The sequence below is a fragment of the Peromyscus californicus genome, unplaced genomic scaffold (genome assembly GCF_007827085.1).
Source record: "Peromyscus californicus insignis strain IS unplaced genomic scaffold, ASM782708v3 Scaffold_24__1_contigs__length_46423439, whole genome shotgun sequence".
NCBI lineage: Eukaryota > Metazoa > Chordata > Mammalia > Rodentia > Cricetidae > Peromyscus > Peromyscus californicus.
Genome location: NW_026294535.1, coordinates 16673009 through 16688090, shown reverse-complemented (window position 1 = coordinate 16688090; position 15082 = coordinate 16673009).

Here is a 15082-nt window from a genome sequence, read left to right as displayed (position 1 = left end):
AAGACATAGAAGATGAGGTAATTGACTGAGGAAATCAGATGCATACTGGTAATTTGGAGGACAATAGAGGAATCTCCAGTTTTAGTAGACATCCACTTTGGACTTATGATAAACTAGTCGTTATGAAAACCACATAGCAACAGCACCACAAACCCTTGGCTAAAATTAGCTTGTTTTAGGACAGACTGTAAGAAAAATATTTGTTACATATTGCATTTACCATAATCTTGAGTTGTATACTACAAAGGATTCTTGTAAGACAGGCATTCAATTTCTCTTTGTCATATCTAAATCGCCAGCATCTCTACTTTCGTATTTTGAAGCCATTATTAAGCTAAATACGGGTTAATTGAATAGAGGTACTGTGATATTACAACTATCAATGTGATAACCAAAAGGGTTATTAAAAGTCGCCTCTTTACCAGGAACTACTTACTGTATGTATAAACTCAGGGAGGCTCTGTGATTCCTGTACCTTTCTGGGCACCCCAGTCTTGTAGGTTTCATGAGGTCCCTGAGCTACTTAGAGTTCTAAGTGTTAATCCTTCCTCCAGGAAGGATTATTCCAATACAAAGGAAACAGCTACATAAAAGGACCACATACCGTCATTAATTATGTGATTCTAAAACTTAACCCGTGGTCTCTGGTACTTGCTGCTCACGTTTTATTCTGATTGAACCTTTTCGACTTTATAATAATTGTTATTGGGCTTTCTCAATTTAATGACTTGGTAGACTGCTCAGAAACTCGCTTATAAGTACATGGTTATTTAGAATCCTGAGGTCAAGGGATTCCTACTCTAGGGCACAGTAGTGTACTAAATGTTATTTCCTCAAGGTGTAGAATTTCATACTATAAATAGAATAACCTTGCTCTACAATCATGGCATGTACTACTAGTCTCCCTTTATGGCTTGGAATTGTCTCCATATTTCCCTTTCCCCATGCATAATCATCTAGGTAAATAGTTATAGTAGCTACATTGAATCAAATTGATGAATATTCATGGAATATCATGTATAGTGAGCAATATAAAAAATGAAACACACAATTAGGTCCACTAAAATGAAAACAGATCATAGCAAATAAAGAAAAATTTTCAACGAAGCATGGATAGCCTTTTGGGGGATGCACACCCAAAGAAAACCGACTCTCCCTTCAATGCTGCCAATAGTTGCTCATAACTGCTCAGCAATGGGGGACTTCATGAACTCCTCTTCTATCTATTCAAGGACTTGGATAGTTTATTTTCTGTGGGTCTTGTCACTCAGTCACTCTCTGTAAGTTGATGTGTACAATGGTCCCATCATGTCCAACAAATGCTGTATCACTGCAGACATTACTACTTATGGCTCTACAATCTTTCTGCCCTCTGGATGGTTCTGCCTATGAACACATTGGCAACAGTAAGTGGCCTTAGTGTTTTTTGTTTTGTTGTTGTTGTTTGTTTGTTTTGTTTTGTTTTTTAATTAAACATGAATTTGGGAGATATGGGAGTAATTAGAGAGGAATTTTGGAAGTGAATTTGATCAAAATGCATTATGCACATGTATAAAATTTTCAAACAATGACAACCAGAAAAGCTTTTAACAGTAATTAGAGAGGAAAGTCAGATTAACTACAAGAACAAAAATTGAGTTGGTAACAGAGTTCCCAGTGGGAACAATGGAATTTCTAGAATTCAAAGTTCTGCAACAAAATAAATATCAATTTAATTTTTAATTTATTCAGACTCAAGAAGAAGAAAAAAATACATGCATGTTCTGATTAATAAAGGGTTCAACATTACTATCAATATAAAATATGATCACTAATAGAAAACATGAAAGTGATATTTCAGGTCAAGTGAAAGCAATCCAGGGAAAAGTATAAAGAAGGATGGCGCAAACAAATTAGTAAATGTTGGGCAAGCAGGCAAAGTTATTTATTTTATGGAACATATGTCTAAGACATGCCACTAAAACATGATAAAGGAAAACATTTGGTAATATAAAGTCAAAAATGTGGTCATCAGAATTTAAGCAGAATTCTATCAGGTCATACATAAGGTCAGCACTGTTCTTGGTCTTTGTGGGTTACATAAAGATTTAAAAAAGCAACAGGTAATGCAATGCATTTATTTAGCATATTGATTCAATATTTTGTACTTGGAAGAGAATGGTTTTCCATTTTAAACATCCAGGAAGCATAAAAACTTACATTACAGAGTCAAAATTTATTTCTTGTATCTTCAAATCATAAATAACACAGGAAACATTTTCAATGTTTAAACTTCAAATTGAAAAGCAAAGCATTTAAAGGAGAATTTTTCTCTCAATCAGTGTTAGGTTATGAATGAATAAAACATGAGTACATAAAGAAGAAGATTTAGTATGATGATCATATTATTCTTATGGAATATTTTATAAATATATATTTCATATATAAATATTCCATATATATGTATTTGAAACAGGGTCTTATATATCCCAGGACAACCTCCAACATCTTATGTAAGCAATAATGACCTTGAAGTCTTGACCCTCTTTTCTCTACACCTGAGACCTGGAATTCCTGTCATGAGTTATGCAATCATATCAGGTTTATTTATATTTTGGTGTTCTTTGCAAGATAATTTGTGTGCTAACTTTTGAAGAATCTCTATTAAGACATCATTAACATACTATTACATTTGCCACCTTAAAGTTTATAGTTCAATGTTATTTTAGTGTATTTATAGACATAACCAATAATCGCCACAGTCTAAACTTAGAACATTTAAATTACAGGAAAACAAATCTTCAGACCCATCTTTAGTGATGCTCCCCTCTCTCCCACTCCCACGTGTAAGCAGCTACACCCCAACCTCTAAGTCTTTGAGTTACTTTTTCTGTCCATTTCCTATGTAGATCATTCAACAAATGGATCTTACAGCATGAATTACAAATGATTACTAAGATACTTTCCCCATCTTAGAACTGGGTTATTTTTCTGTCTTGTACTGACTTGTTAGCATTTTCTACATTTTGATTACGAGTCTCTCTTAGATGTGATATATGTATACCTTCTATCATTTTTTGAAGTTTATGATTTCTTGATAGTGTCTTATGAAGCACAAAAATTTAATGAAGTTGCAAGGTGGGGGTTGACTGAGAAGAGTGGAGGGAGTGGAAACTGCAGTCAGGAAGTATTGTGTGAGAGAAGAATAAATTTTTTAAAAGTTTGATAAAGTTAAATTTTTCTTTTATAGATTTTGCTTTTGCTGTCATTTAAGAAATAAATTCAATTTAAAATTATGAAATTGTACTTTTATATTTCCTCTTAAGAATTATGCTCTTTTCCCTGGACGCCTTTCACTTAGGTCTCTGACCAATTTTGATTTATACTTTGACAAGTAGAGTTCTGACTGCATTGTTTGCGTGGGAATGTCCACTTGTCCCCACACTATTTGACATAAACCCCTCTTCCTTTTCCCTCATTGAATTATTCTGGATCTTCTAGAAATATCATTTGACTATAAATGTGTGAGTTTACATCTAGTCCTTGATTCTAGTCTCTTGGTCAATTTATCTTTTTTCATGCTGGTGTCACATTTTTTGATTACTATAGCTTTGTATTAAGTTTTGAAAGTGGAATCTGTTACCTTTCATCTTTATTATTATCTTGAACATGATTTGTAGTATTATATAGATTTAGATAATTGACTCCCTTATCATAATATAATGTTCCTTATCATTCTAAAAATCTTGCTTGTCCTACAATTTGCTTTCTGAAATTTATCCAGAGGGAGTGTTTCGTCAACTACTTTCACAAAAGGTATGCTAGGAAAGGATTTCTATAATAAACATAATTTCAGCTCGGAATGACCTTACTCACAGCTTGGAAGCAATGATGAATCTAAGGTTGATATCCTGGGTAGACCAAAAGCCATGCTAGAGTTTGTCAGAGGGCCAACTCATGGTCTTCTGATTGCTAATGATGACATGGACTGTCATAATGAGTCCCTCCACAATAATGAGGTTGTCATGGATGACCTTGGCCAGGGGTATTAAACATTTGGTGCTATAGAAAGCATTGCTGACAATGTATTTTATTAATAAAAACTGGAATACTCATTTGTTTATTTAAAATGAAGTTCAGGGATAATATATAACTTAGTTGGTAGAGTGCCCACTTAGCATTCATAAAGCCTTAGGTTCAATCCCTAATATCATATAAGTTAGATGTGGGGACACAAATCTATAATTCCAGCACTTCAGAGTTGGAAACAGAGGGATCAATAGTTCAAGACTAGCCTGAGATGTGTGAGAATCTTTCTAAAAAAATAGTAGCAACAACAATGCTGATGTCAGTGATGATGGTGGTGATGATGATTATGTTAGCATGAAGCCCAGCCCTCGAACAGTCATTATCTGTATGTGTTTATGGTGATCTACCATGGAGATAGACCAGCAAGTGTAAGTACTGCTTAAAAAAGGTTTTGACTTGTTTGTTTTTTGCTGAACTTCGAATCACACGCAGTTAGGGATTTTACTGCATTGCTGTGATCAAGCTTTCAGAGCTGTGTACTTTCATCTTCTTTATGGGGACCGACTTGCAAGACACTCACATCACCCTAAGCAGAGCTTGCATAAAGAACAGCGGTGCTTTCTTCTGTTCTCAGCTTTTCCAGTGTCTCTGTCCATGTCCTACTTCTGTTAGGTCTTCTTGACACTCAGGATCTTTCATCACATTACAGGCAAATCTATGACACATAGTCACTAGAATTGCTGTTGTTTTGTTTGGTTTCCTCACACCAGTCTTCCTGAGAATGGGCATGTTACCTATATATAATTGCTGGCTGAACAAAAATAGTGAACATATACAGGGACAGGACCAGCGTGATTCAAAATTCAAGATGCTTCCATCCTAGTTGGATTAAGGGAAAAAATCACACCACCATTTTAAGGATTACAATTTAATGGGTGGGAAGATGGCCAGTTAATAAAGTGTTTGCCTTGCAAGCATAAAGACCTGGGCTTGATTCCCCAGAACCAACATTTAAAAAGCTGACCATGACAGACTACATTTGACATGACTACACTATGACACACACACAGCACACTATCTATGCTGGGGAAGCAGAGTCAGATTGTTCTTTGGCTAGCCAATCAACCCAACCCATTTGGCAAGTTATGGACCAGTGAGACATTGTGTCTCAGAAAAAGCAAGGTGGAGCCTGCATGATGACTTAGCAAGTAGAGACACTTGTTATCCAGCCTGAAGGCATGCATTTAATCCTGAGGACCTACATGATGGTGGAAGGAAGGGATCAACCCCTGCAGTTTGTCCTCTTACTTCCACATAAGTGCCATATGTGGTCACACACACAGACACACAGACACACACTAAGGAAGAGAGAGAGAGAGAGAGAGAGAGAGAGAGAGAGAGAGAGAGAGAGAGAGAGAGAGAGAGAGAGAAAGTAAATAAGTGTAATAGTAATGCACAATAAAAATAAAACAAAATGGTCTGTGTCTGGGGTCTGAGGTTTGAGAGCCAGGATAGTTCTCTTTCCATGATTCATGGCCATTACAAACACAGAGACATGAGTAGAAAGGGCAGAGATGATGACAGTTGAGGGTAGACCCGTCAAGTGGCCCAGGACCTTTTCCATGGTATCGAAGACAACAGTAGAATCCACAATGTGCTTGGTATCAGCATCACCATCCTTTAGTGTTGGCAGGATCTTGTCCATGAAAGATGGAGATGGCTTTTCTATTGATGGCATCCTACCATAGCATTGCTGAGATTTTTCCCCTTTTTTAAATGTACCATCCCTGTTTATACATATATGCCAACTATGGGTCAAAGAAATTCTTTTGTCATTTTAGTCATAATTATTATTTGTCCTTTACCACTGAATTTTCATGCTTGTCCTAGTGGGTTTTGCCCAAATTTAAAGAGCTCAGGACTTTTTCTACATGTTTTAGTAGCATGGATGGTCCCTTGATGGTCATTGTTGAGTAGCTCCTTCCTATACATGACCTTGAGCATAAATTCTTAATGTTCTTCCCTATATAGTTGGTTTCCTTATAGCCTGACACTTCCATTAAGAAGGCATGACCCCTGACTAGTAGCTGGGTTTGGAAACTAAGGCACTCTTCTCCCATGGTCATGCTTTAGCTAGACAAGAGAGCACCTGGTAGTGGAGCCCCCATTTCTGTGGCTTTCATATAAGCGTGAAATCTGTGTACAAACTGACTTTGGCTGCCTATTGTTCTTACTGCATGCAGTTCAGTAGGTTTTCATGAGTTATTTTTTTTTTTTTTGCAATTTTCTTCCTCCCTGCTCTGTCTTTGTCTCTATCTCTCCGTGTGTGTCTCTCTCTCCAGATTCTCCATTTGTGGCATTCTAGCAGAGGCTGCCTTTGAACTCACAGTGTTCTTACCTCCACTTCCTTCATGATAATATGACCTGTCCCTCCATTTTCAATGTGACCTTAGGATAATAGGACAATATCTACAGGCTTTAGGCTACTGTTTTGCTTTGATTTTGAAACAATTGTCTTAGTCTGTCGGCTGTTTTGGTGGTCAGTCTATTGGTCTTGCTTCACTGTTAGTGCTTTGTAGTTACTTCTTTTCCTGTCTACTGATCCACTCTTCTACTGTATCGAGTATGCTATGAAACCCACTTCAAGAGGTGGATTTTTAATTACTTCCTGAAATTATTAGTCTCTTCTGTTTTTTTAGACATTTATAATTAATTAAAAAAATCATACAGTGGTCTATCTTTTTGCATACTATTTTCATGAAAGCCTATACATTTTCCCTTCTTATTATGATTCATTATAATTTGGATTACTGAGCTGAAGCTTCAAATATATGAACCTAGGGGGCCATCCTCTCTGAAACTATGACAATACATAAGTGTTCTCATTTTGGAATGGTCCATCCCCAAAGGCTTGACTGTTCCTGGAATTCAAGCTACTGATCCTTCTTTACTTTGTTTTATTATTTTTGATTATGTGGGGGTGCATATGTGCTTGCACGTATGTATGTTGTGTATATGCGTGTGTGTGTGTGTGTGTGTGTGTGTGTGTGTGTGTGTGTATGTGTGTGCACTCACATATGTGCACAGGCCAGAAGAGGGCATTTGATTCCTCGGAGCTGGACTTACCATGATTTTAAGCCTTGTATGCCTCCTGACATTGTTGCTGAGAACCGAACTCTTGTCCTCTGGAAGAACAGACTAAGCTCTTAACCTCTGAGCCATATCCCCAGGGCAAATACCAGGTAGCTGAAGGTTGAGGATGATGGTTTTTCTCTATGATATACATAGTTGGTCTTTCTTGTCAGACTTTCTTTGGACCACCAGCCCTCAAATAATGACACAGAGACTTACTATTAATTATGAAAGCTTGGCCTTAGCTTAGGATTGTTCTCAACTCTCTCTTATAACTTAAATCAACCAATTTCTAGTTTCCATGTGGTTCTTTACCTCTCCTCAGTACCATATCTCCCAACTTGTTCCATGTCTCACTGGCAAAATTCATGCACCTAGATTCATCTCCTGAGTTCCTCTCTTTCCTCAGAAGTCCCACCTAACCTCTCCCATCTAGCTATTGACCATTCAGCTTTTCATTAAATGAATCAGTTGCCTTATGTAGGTGGGCAAAACAGACATATCTTAATGCAGTGTAAACACATATCTTGCAACAGATATCAGTCTTAGAGGGGCCTGAGATGGGTTAGGTAGGTTAAATTGCCTGAGAGATTAATCTGGCTATCTAGAGTCAAGTTGAAGTAAAGGAGCAAAGCGATGGATAAATGATGCAACAGCTTCCCTCCTGCATTCAATGGCCTTGTCAGCTCAAGGGAAAGTCAATACATTCAGGAAAGCAAGTTTGTAAATGTCTGTCATAAAACCTGTAATAGCTCTGAACCTCAGTTTCTTCATTCATGAATGGGCCTGATATCCACCTGGCCTATAGCAAAGATTATGAAAGCAAATATCCAGTATGTGAAAAACCTATGAGATCCACAAAGCAATATGCAAGTTTAAATTCATATTAATGTCATTCGTTCTGCCAGTCCTCACTAATGATTTCTATGTTGCTTAGAGTAAAGGTTAAAGTAAAAATTGGGCTTTGGTGCATAAAAATTGATATTTTAAAGAATAAGTTGTTTTGTGATTGACTGTTTCTGTTAAGTTCTCTCTCTCTCTCTCTCTCTTCTTTCTCTTTTTGAGACCGGTTCTGATATAGCCTAAGTGCTCTTACAGGAAAAAATATACCTGCTTTCTGGGAGCAAAGAGTGCTGATGACGTCAGCTGTAACTACGAAGTGAGAACCCATTTACTCCTAATTACAGTTTCTACTCATGAGATTTCAGAGCAGGCAAGATCTCACTGCTCGCCAGAATCTCAGGAGGTAGACACATTATTTTTAATCTTAAGCCCTAAAGAGAAACAAACTTTGGGACTACTGGGGGCATCATTTTTCTTTATCCTCAGAAAATAAGAGAGCCCTTCCTTTTCAGTAGGTTTCCAGATTTCCCTCTTCCAGTCATCCCACTGCTACACAAAAGAGAGATTGTTCTCTTATCTTGCATTTTATTAACAAGGAAAAAACGCTTGTACTTAAAACATCATCTTCCTGAAAACAGAATGATTAATTTGACACGGTGCCAAATAATTTCTGAACATCTAGATAAGATGGAATGGTTTTTCCTTTTCTGAACTTGTTATTTGCGACTTTCTCATGATCTTCTCTGGTACTTAAGCCAAGAGTTTTTCTTACCCGCTCTCAAACTTGTATTTCTGCCCTACATTCCAGAAGTCCTTGGAAGGCTTCACATCACGTAGCACCCGAGTAATGCAATTTTATCTATACTATGCAAAAAGTTTTCAGTGCAAATAGATTTTTCTCGTTTGAAAACAACTTTTTCAAACTCTAGTGCACATCCTGTGATGTGCTCTGCTTAGCCCACATTCTTGCAGATAACTGAAACTGACCATCCATTGCTCTTCAGAAGCAAAATGACCCTGTTAGACAGAATGCTAAGTTAAAAATACCTTTTAAAAAACCCTCCTAAAAGGCTCATTTCCTTTTCTATCTCCTCCACAATGTCTTTAATGTGCTGATTTGGGTAATAACACTCAGCAGTCTGGGAAGACAGAAGCAGCCACCCTGATTACTCTTAGCATACTTATGCATGAACTTAGCCTTGAAGCATGAAGGTAAACACTTCAAGGTCACATTCTTGATGTCCTTCTAAGTTACTCCCAAGAGGAGATCGTGGTGCTTACTCCCTTAGGAGAAAGGGAATGAAATTATTAAAATACATTTTCACAAAGCTTAAACACAAGTAACTGCATAGATGAAGATCCGAGATGGGGTAGGGGACATATATCAACCCTCTGAGGCAGAGTCTTCTAGCAGCTGCTTAATCACTTCTTTGTATTAATTGTTGCTTTGGGGGGAAAAAGGAAAAGAGAAAATAGTCATGTCTAATGGCCTGACTCTGTGGCACAGCACAGAGAAATATACCAATCAAGTGCTTGGACACTACAAAAATTCTAGCAATTAATTGGATGTAAAATGCTTTCCAGCTATATAGTTACAGCAACTAGAAAGATTTTTTTTGGCTGCCCATTATTTCTAATGTTGCTAAAGGGTGCATTTGGGAAAACACTGGTCTGAAGTACCAAATCAGCATTTAGATATACACCAGGGGACCAGATGAAGCTACAATTGCCACTAATTTATTTTTCAGATGAGGCTTTTTTTTTTAGGTTTGATGGTGACTATGTATTTAAAGATAATATATGTCTAGAGTGGATCAACCTAGGAGGGGGATATGAATGTTTACCAAATCATTGCTATATGAAGATGGGAATCAGTGTACATGATTGTCTATTGGAAGAAATGAAGAAATTGAAAGGTTCATGTAATCCCTGATGTTTACAGTTCTTTAAAACTCCCAAAGGGACAATAATGGTGCACTTGTCATCTGGATGTTAGGAACACTGGAAATGAATATCAGTACTTATCTGTGGCATCAGTGGAGGTAGGACTTCAATTATGCCTCTCAACTTTGGTGCTGTTCATATCCTGGTATGGATAATTCTCTCTTCTGAAGAACTGTCCTTATCTGTCTGAGAATTCTCTGGCTTTGCCACCCTCTCTACCCACTAAATGTCAGCGATGGCCCCTCCAACTGCGAGAGTGACAGATATTGCCAAATACTTCTTGAGGGAAAAATTATCACTCACTTATGTCTTCGTGTCATCTATTGCAGTGATGAAACACTGTGACCAAAAAGCAAGTTGGGGAGAAAAGGGTTAATTGTCTGACACTTTCATATCACTGTTCATCACAAAGGAAGTCAGAGCAGGAACTCAAATGGGCAGCATCCTGGAGGCAGGAGTTGATGCAGAAGCTCTGGAGGGGTGCTTCTTACTGGCTTGCTTTCCCTGGCTGGCTCAGCCTGCTTTCTTATAGAACCCAGGACCACCAGTCCAGGGATGGCAACATCAACAATGCACTGCTTCCCCCCCCCCCCCACTATTGATCACTAATTGAGAAAAATGCCTCATAGCTGGATCTCATGGAGGCATTTCCTCAAATGAGGCTCCGTCCTCTCAGATGATTCTAGCTTGTGTCAACACAACTAGCCAAAACAACTGAGAACCTCTCCTTTGAACACTCTGAGTTTTGGCTTTAACTGAACTGGGTCCATTCAGTTCTGATATTGACTAATCATTCCATTTGATACATTAAATCAACCAGAAACTACTGACTAAGGAAATGTCTGAGTATTTATGTTGTTTTATGGCTCTGGGGTGAAGGTCTTTTTCACAGGGACTTATTGCTCGGTCTGGCTACTTTCATCTCTTCTGAAAATCCCTCCTTGGTTTGAGAGCTACATGAGAAAGGATGCTGTCTGGCATGTGTACTTGAGTCTTTTCTGTGTCTTGATGAGTGGGCTTCTAAAATCCCAAAGTCTAGGAAATACAGCGTGCCTCTGGTACTTTCTTCTCCATAGCTTTCAGGTGTTTTCAGTCAATGCTATCTCCTGTCTCACTGGCTGACATGTCCCAGCATTAACGATGCAGGGTGATGAAACCCTGTTATGTTTCAAACACTCGGACAAATGGCTGTGTGGTGATATTTTAATTGTGCTGAAATGTGATTTTATTTGTATGTTAATAAATAAAGTTGCCTGGAGATCAGAGGTAAAATCGAGCCGTTAAGCAGAAGTCCGGCGGCAGTGGTAGCACATGCCCTTAATCCAGTCACATGGCAAGCAGAGTCTCTGTGTGGTCAAGGACACAGCCAAGCATGGTGACCCGAACCTTTAATCCCAGTACCAACCATAGAGACCTGGAGGTCTGTATAGACAGGCAGCGATGAGAAGGCAGAACAGAAAGGCAATAAAAAGACAAGTCACAGAGGAAGAAGGTCTCTCTCTCAGGGGAATCGACGGCAGCAAGTGGTAAGCTAAAGGTAGTCTTGGTTCTTCACTAGTGCTCTGATCTCTTGGGCTTTTAACTCTGTATTTGGCTCTGTGTTTCTTATTTAGTAGGACTGCTTAGAACTTCGTCTACATGGCTGAGGTACCTATTTAACATATCCAAGTGGACCTAGCTGTCAGGTTTTCCCAGCATTCTACAGTCACTACCTGTCACAGGGCATGGCTGGCATACCCTGCCCTCTACCCCCCAACCCCAACTCTCCAGCCCCAGGACTGGGCTGACCTTCCCCCAGATGCTCTTTCCTTATAATCCAGCCATTTTGATTTCCCATCTCTTTTTACCTTTTGCCTCTTGGCTGCTGCACCTGATTCCCCTCTCTCCCCTCTTCCTTCTCTTCCCCTATGTCCTCACATGGCTCAGGGGCATGTCCACTATGGACTCTCCCAGATGTTTGTGTCTCTTGCTACACTCTCTTTTTTATCTATAATAAATTTTCTCTTCCACCATACTTAGGAGACCATTCATGTCTTTTCCTTTTTATTTCTTTTTTTCTTTTAAACCCCTTTTGTTGATGTTTAGCAATGCTGTGGACTTTTATTTTATCTGTATGTTTTCTAGCAATTGCAATTGCAATTGTTCGTAGCAATATTGTAAACCTCACATCTTGTAATTAATACTTTCATTACTGTCTTATAGTTTCTATTGCTGTGAAAAGACACCATGACCATGGCAACTCATAAAGAAAAAAAATTTAATTGAAGTGGCTTACATTTTCAAAGGTTAATCCATTATCATCATGGTGTGACATGGTGCTGTACAGGCAGACATGGTGCTGGGGAAATAGCCAATTATCCTACATCTTGACTTGCAGGCAACAGGAAGTGGTCTGAACCACTGGGCATGGCTTGAGCATATATGAGACCTCAAAGCCTACCCCCACAGTGACACACTTCCTCCAACAAGGCCATACCTACTCCAATAAAGCCACACCTCCTAATAGTGCCACTCCTTGTGGGTCTATGGGGGCCAATTACATTCAAATCACAACAATGAGTAATAAGAAGTCCAAGATTTTGTTTCTTATTTGTGACTTCTGTGAACTATTTCTCCCTAGAGTCCTGAGAGAGCCAAAATCCTGAAACAAAGCTTCATGTTTAAGTTCCAGGTCAAGATTCAAGTGTCTGTTATTCTAAGCAAGTGTGGCCTCTGTCACCCTACACTTTCTGGTAATGGAATTACCAATACCTGCAGAAATATGCTACATTTTTTTTTATACGTTTACCCTCTGCCCATCAGAAAATAAAGCTTGATTTTAACATTCATGTGACTAATCTTCTGAAATATTTCTTAGAGCTTTCATGGTGGGCCTCTACTTTCTAGATTATTCTTCCCTTTACAGCTAGCAGGCATCTCCATATGTTAGGATATGCTCAATTCTAATCCCATGATCCCCCTGCAAGTCTTAGCTTTCTTTCCAAATTAACACTATCCTGTTCTATCATACAAATTTTACCAGATTAGGTTATCACGTGGTTATTTACTTACAGAGTCCACTCTTTCATACAAATCACAATCTATGTCTTAAAATCTTTTATATGTCCTGAACATTCCAAGGCAGTCAGAATATTTGATCAAATTATGATGTTTGGAAGAGAGTTCACATGAGTACAGAAAGGGCATCAATGATCAAGTGGATTTTGCCTTTCCATTATGTCTAATATAGAATTATATCTGTCATAATCTCTAAAATCATCTCATGTATTTTAGCTAGTGAGCTTGCTAAGCATCTGTATTTATTATTGCTATTTGTACACAGCAAAACAAATGTGGCTATTGATATCCAGTTCACCTATGAGTTATGCAAAATTCCATTGAAAATTTCATTTTTCTTCTCTTGATACATTTTAAACTTGTCTGATAGAATACATGAATAAAAGATATAAGTATTCAACCAGTCTCTATTTTATAGGATATGGTATCAGTTGATACTTGTCTACATTGTATTCTGATTTTGCATAATTTTTTGGTGACTGAAGAGCTACATAGTTCTAACATGCATGTTTTACAGCAGCATAAACTGTGGAAAATCAGGAGTAACTGGAAGAAGATGAAGGAGATATTCTTGCCCATAAAATATTTACACATACAATAAAGCATTATTAAGGAAATATAATAATTCTTAAACAAGATTAGACAGTGCAGGAAATAACAGCATCTCAGTGAAGATTCACATTTAATTTATGGTAAACATCAAATATTTTCTTATCTTTTGGCTCTGAATCATAAATATAATCATTAAGTCACAATGACTTTCTTTCATGTTAGTTACTGTATTGACTAAAATATGAATCATATAAAATGAATCAATGATATAATGCAAATAACAAGATAAAATATTAGCAAAATATAATAAAATTGTCATCAAAATTCATAATAGAAAGAACACAAAATCTTAAATACCCCTAGATAATTCTCAACTCTTTCACTGAGCACATGTAACCACAATATCCAATCACAAATCATTATTCTGATGTGTAATTTTTCAGAGACACATGTACGGTTCATTGGCATCACTTTATTTATTTTTAACTTGTCTTAGAACTTCATAATCCATGTATAGTCCGTGCTCTCTGAACCCACCTTTTCATTAGATAGCATCAAGGCTTCATATGGCCATTTATTTTCACTGTTGTATAAGGTGTAGTCAATGAAAAAGGAAAACATGGTGTATTTATACATTCTCTGGTTAATGTGTACTGGGTTAATCCTAAGTTTTTTCTTTCATATTAAAATGAAGACCACAAGGTAGCTATGAATATTCCCACACACTCATTCTGATAAACTTATATAATGCATTTATCGTAAGGTTCAGAGGCTTGGCCTCAGTTGTTGAATAGTTCTGTCTTTTCTCTGTTCTGGTGTCCCATCTTTGCACATGTTAATGTTTAGACGCTGTGGTGATATTTTTTGTGCTGAAATGTGATTTTATTTGTATGTTAATAAATAAAAGTGCCTAGGGGTCAGAGCTAATAGCAGGCCATTTAGCAGAAGTCTGTCAGTGGTAGCATACGCCCTTAGTCCCGATCACATGACAGGCAGATCTCTGTGTGTTCAAGGATACAGCCAGTATAGAGACACATGCCTTTAATCTCAATACCAACCATAGAGACCTGGAGGTCATGTGGTTGGGTTTACAACCAATGAGAAGGCAGAACAGAAAGTCAATAAAAAGACAGACACACAGGAAGTAGGTCTCTTTCTGAGGGGAACGACAACAGCAACAGCAAGGGGTAAGAAGGCAGTCTTGGTCTTAGCTTTTAGCTGCTGCTCTGACCTCTTGGGCTTTTAACTCTGCATTTGACTCTGTGTTTCTTATTTAATAAAACCGTTCAGAATCACATCTACAGGATGCATCGCTTTTTCTTGAGCTATTCATTCTTTTATATTATTTCTGTCACATTGTTTTGGTTACTGCAGTTTTACAATAAATTGCATGTAGGAAGACTTGTCCTATATTCTTTGATGTACCTTGGCTATTCTCAATTCTTTGTTCTTACATATAATATTCAGAGGTAATTTATCATGTTGCATCTAGACATACCTCCTAAAGTTTTTAAAACACCTACTTTTAATAAATTAGCAGCACATT